Source organism: Haemorhous mexicanus, chromosome 5 (assembly GCF_027477595.1).
Source record: "Haemorhous mexicanus isolate bHaeMex1 chromosome 5, bHaeMex1.pri, whole genome shotgun sequence".
Lineage (NCBI taxonomy): Eukaryota > Metazoa > Chordata > Aves > Passeriformes > Fringillidae > Haemorhous > Haemorhous mexicanus.
The window spans coordinates 246,397-251,897 of NC_082345.1; the positions used below are offsets into that span (position 1 = coordinate 246,397).

A 5,501-nucleotide genomic window follows, 5' to 3' on the forward strand; every position below is an offset into this window, starting at 1 on the left:
TTTCTCTCCAATAAATTCCACATCCTGTTTTAGCTTTCTGCTTGATTCATAGGGAGAATTCATGTTGTCTAAATGATATGCCTGAGCTCAAACGCTGTTTTCCAAACATGATGTGAAGTGGTGACTGGAGAGTTGTGGGAAATGCCCACTGAAAAAACAACCTGTAAAATTTTGCATAGATGAGGTAGATATGAAAGAAATCCACAGACTTCAGAGAACCATAGGATGGTTTGGGTTAGAAAGGACCTTAAAGATCACCTCATTCCACTAGACCAGGTTGCTCAGAGTCCCATCCAACCTGGCCTTGAACACTTCCAGGGATGGGGCAGACACAGCTGCTCTGGGCAACCTCACAGGGAAGAATTTAATCCCAATATCCAATCTAAACCTACTCTATGTCAGTTTGAAGCCATTCTCCCTTGTCCACTCCAGGTTCTTGTAAATAGTCTCTCTTCATTTATCCTGTAGGATATCTTCAGGTACTGGAAGGTCACAATGAGGTCACCCCAAAGCTTCTCTTCTCAAGGCTCCTCCAGCATTCCTTGCTAGCAAATGCTTGAGAAAAAGGAAGGTTTAGATAAACATTTATTGCTGTGATAACTCTCAGCCACATTTTTGTCTGAAATCTAGTTTTTTATCAATGTGTTTAATCCTTTTGGCTCATCATTTGAACTAAAGGGTTCTAGCAGAAGACATTTATTTTGTAGGGATTTAAACAAGATTCTGAGCAATGCTGGAGAATGGATGCCCAGAAGGTAAAATAACGTTGCTCAGTATGGCCCTTAAAATAACTCAAACTCCAGAGTTTGTAGTCTAGCTCACTAATGTCCAATAAGTATCTTGGGAGACTGCAGCATGTCCTACTATTACAGAGCAACACCAAGAGGGATCTCTGTCCTAGTTTCAGCTAGGATGGAGAATTTTCTTCCCAGGAGCTGGGGCAGTGCTGGGGTTTGGATTTAGAATGGGAACAACATTGATAATAGACTGATGCTTTGGTTGTTGCTAGGTAGTGCTTACCCTAAATCAAGGATTTCCTGGTTTCCCATGGTCTGTCAGAGAACAGGTGTACAAAAACTGGGACAGATGAACCAAACTGGCCAAAGGGATGTTCCATAGCAGCATCTAAGCTGGGAGAAGTTGGCCATGAGCTGCTCAGGAATGGGCTGGGCATCACTCAGTGGGGAGTGGTGCTTATTCCTCTCTTAGGTTTTATTCCTTTCTCTCTACTTTTCCTTAATATAATAATTATTTTTATATTTTCTTTTGTTCCAGCTATTAAACTGTTCTTACTTTTTCTTTTTTTTCTTTTTTTACTTTTTTTTTATTTTCCTCATGTCACCCCACCAGATCAGCATCGGGGAAGTAAGTAACTGGTACTTTGTTTCTGTTGCCACAAGAATCTGCTGAGCAGCTCTCCTAATTCTCTCTCTCTTGGCATTCCTGAAAGGACAAGGTGGAAGCCTGCACGCAAACATGCTGACATTTCAGTTTTGTTTTCTCATTGAATAAAATAATAGCTGTACTGGTGCATGCTTGTGACATTTAGAATTCCCTTTGCACCAATCTTGTGTTTCTCTCCTATGACATGGATGATGTGGAAAATCCTAGTGAACGGATTTTGAAGCCCCAGCTTTGATTTACACATTGCTCTAAGGTAGGAATTAATGCTCTTCTCTGCTGCAGCCTCGTGGTGGCAACAGCGTAAGGCAACATTTCTGAAAGTGTAAAAAAGGCTACATTTTCCTATGTTTTATGTCAGGTAGAAATTCCCCCGGCAGGTCTGGAAAAGGAGGTAGTGTCTGGAAAAGTTTAATTCCAAAGATCCAAAGATACTCACGTTTTCTATTTAGTCATTAGGCCCCCTTTCCTTCTGCTCCCACCTTCCCAGCACTGCCACCAGTGCATGGCTTTAACCACATATGCACTCTTCCAAAGGAGTTCTGACTGGCTGGGGGAATCCCAAATCTCAGACCTCCTGGGCAGCTGTGCCAGACAAGGAGCAGTGTCCAAGTCAGAACAAGCAATCATTTTGTACTGAAGTGCAGGCTCTCAGCCCATGCAGAAGATGAACACCAGTGTTAAATGCTAACACACCGCTGTGCTGACAAAGGGTGTATTCAGTCACCAGAGTGCACGCAATAATATTTAGGGGCTTGATTATAGGTTCCAGTGACCTCTGCCTGAGGGGTTGAAGAGCTGCAGCAATTACTGAACCTCCTGTACATTACAAAGGAACTTCTGTTTGACAAGTGGTCTTCACTTGACGATTCATTTTCCAGCACAGCAGGAGGTTAAATCTGTTGCCAGCTAACTCAGCTCCTACACCACTTTCCTTGTGGTTGTATAGGCACTTTCATGACTTTTTGAAGGAAAGTGCATTCATTGAAGGTGACAGCTTATGGACTTCAGCTCCTGACAGGTTTTACCAGCCAGTTGCTGGTGTGGCATTTGCATTTAGTTGAAACAGTGAATTGCTATTGAATAGCATTGTACAGGAAGCATTATCAGCTTTTCCAAAGAGAAATGAACACTCAGGCAACTTTTCCTTCTGTGTTCCAGGGTATTGCATACAGACATATGGACTGACTGCAAATCCAAAAATGAAGCTTAATAGAAAATATAAGCTGTAAATTTTCTTTTTATGTTTTTTCCAGAAAGACTCTCGGTTCATAATTTGGTTAGGAGTTAGCACCTGAGACATTTTTATTGGTATGTCTTAGTGACTTAGAATTTATTTTCATGATATTTGATTAAACTGCATGCAAGGAAGGAATACTTAGTGCTTATTGAAGATAAAACAATATTTTAAACTTATGGCCTTTTTTCTTGCTTTGCTAGCACCACTTAGGTTTTAAAATCATGGTATACTTGGTTCATTGCCAAATTGGCACAATTTCTAATCACTACTAAAGGAGGAGCTTTGGGTCCTCATCTTTCAGGCAGTTTCCAGATGGCTGAATTTGGGTTGTGTTGTATCCAGAGATGACGTACAATGTGCCCCAAACTTCTGGTTATTCACACTACCTCTTAATAGCAAAGTCAAGGGCATCAAACTCTCAGCATGAAGTTCTGGCATAGAAGAAACACAGTGCTACAGTATGAGGACTTGTCAGGATTTTGTATTATTCTGCATTTGCCTCATCCCTTTTGGACACTGATTTTTGCTACTGTAACAGTCACATCTATGTATCACCATACAAGACATCCTATCTAATATTCCTATTCCAGGCTTGGGTTGAGAAAAATTTTTAAAAATTACCCAATCTTGATCTAAGGATGGCAAATGGCATAAAAAGCCATCCCCCTTCCCTTTTGCAAATTGTTCTATTTCCAATTGATCCACATAGGTTTAAAATATATCTTGTGACCAGAATTTCTGTCTCTTGGTTCTAGATACCTATTCCCGAGACAGACTCTTTTTATAGACAGAGGGAAAAAAGAAGCATTGCAAAAGCACAGTTCCTCTGGCCTATATTATATCAGCTGAAGGCTGACCTAGAGAAGTCACTTCTTCTCCCATTGGCTTCCTCTTACCTCTACCTCAACCCTAATTTTGACATAATTTTACCTAAAGAAAAATATTTTTGTTTCATATTGTGACGTTTCATGCTTTTACTCCAATGAGCTGAATCAAAGGAATTTCTAAATCTCCCAGTACAGTGCAGATTTTCAAGCCTCGAAGTCACTTCAATAAGTGTTAAAGCTCCCTCCAGTTTTTCAGGGTTTTGGGGGATGATGGATGATTCTGACGGCACTTTGCAAGCCTGATTCCAGTGTATTTGGGTCCAGAGGCACTGGCAATAGGCACTTTCCTGTGGTGCTGTGTCTGAACTAATTATGCAAGTGACTCGACCTCTTAGTTCCAGAAAATTGTCATAGTGGTGTGACCATAATCATTCACAAGTGACACAGTAATCTCTGCACTGCCTTGTGTTGCACAGCTTAGAAGTCGGTTTAGAAAAATGTCTTTGTGATTTGGATATCACAAACCAACAGGACAAAAATTAACTTAACTTAATATAGTAAATGATTAATAAAAAGAAAATGACAATAGGGGAAAAAAAAAACCCTAGACACTTAATAAACCTTATAATGGGTTGTCTTGGAGTAAGCCATTATGATAGTATATTCCATATTCCTTTGCTTTGTGCCCCAGAATGGTTGCTGTATCTTTAGGGCCAGGGACTGGATCTGTGTGGGGCCGGGAGAGGGGAGAGGTCCTGCTTCGGCATGGGCATTTTTCAAAGCCTTGCTGTCCAGGTTTTCCGGGGCTTGGGGGATATTGCAAACAGTGTAAGCTTGGCCGGAGTTCCTGTTGGCCTGTGGCACTTTTTCAGCACTGTGACCAGGGCCTGCCCGCTCGCTCCCTCACCTCTTTCCCCGTGCTGTGGAAGCCCAGAGTCAGGTGTGGGTGTCCCCGGGCCGGGCCTGCACTGGAGCCCTGCTGCCACAGCTGCTCCTGGCTGCCGGGCTGGGGACTTCGATCCCTGCAGCTCCGGCACTGCAGGCTGGCTCGTTTTCTCCCCGTTTGCCGGCCCTTTGGCTGTCCCCACCGCAGTGCGGGGTGCGGCCATCACTTGCCTTCCTGCCTGCAGGCCGCTTCTCCCAGGTGGAGCCCGAGCTCTCGCCGGCTCCGCAGAGCGGGCCGGTGCCAGCTGCTGCCTGTGGCTTGGCTGAAGGAGAACTCTCCTGGAAGGATTAAAACAAAGAATGTTTTAGTTTTGCCTGTTTAGGTAGTTTGTTTTTACTCATTTTTGTAGTTTGCCTAAACTTTGTAACTTTCCTTTTCTAGTTTAGCTTTACTCACTTGATTTTGTATAAAGTTTGTAACTTTCAGTCTGTAGCTTTGTTTTACCATGTAACTGACTTTGGTAGCTTTGTTTTAGTTACTGTTCAGACACTTAGTAGAATGAAAGGAATGAGAATGAGGTATCTACCAACAAACTCTGGGCCTGATGGTGGGAAAAGCTACACATGGCAAGGTGAAAGAAACAATGGGGGAAACCATAAATTCCATAGGAATTCCCTTAATAGACATGGACTGTTACTCACTCAAGACCAAGGTAAATCTCTGGATTTACAGAAAAAGAGCAGGGACACAAAGAAAAAGAAAAAAGGGGGAGGCGGTTATACATTACAAGGGATCTTAGGTATTAGGCTTTCTGGGGAGTCTGAACCTCTCAAGTGCCTCAGCCAATGGGGAAAGAGAGAGGGAATTGCAGCTGGGAAATTGGGATAAAAAGGAGGCAGCGTCCCCTAAAACTTTGAGAGACCCCAGGGGAAATGCCCCATGACCTCTCCCTTTATTGAAATAAAGTTGCAGGAGTCCTCTGTCTCCTTTTCGAGCATAAACCTCTGGTGTTTGTGGATTTTCCTGAGATATAAAACACCCCAAAACCCCAGAACAAATGCTGCAATTCTGAACAATGAAAGGCAGGTGACAATCTTGCGCCATGAAAACATAAAGGACCAAAAATCAAAAAAAATCAGGATTTATG

General features: G+C 42.6%; 1 long non-coding RNA gene across 1 annotated transcript; it reads right to left on the minus strand.

Annotated features, from left to right (window-relative positions):
• Nucleotides 1-391: 391 nt before the first annotated feature.
• Nucleotides 392-4,892, minus strand: LOC132328202 (uncharacterized). Its single transcript, XR_009486713.1, has 2 exons — nt 4,376-4,892; nt 392-555 (listed from the first exon to the last, which is right to left on the minus strand). It is a non-coding gene; the product is annotated as an uncharacterized LOC132328202 (long non-coding RNA).
• Nucleotides 4,893-5,501: the final 609 nt, after the last annotated feature.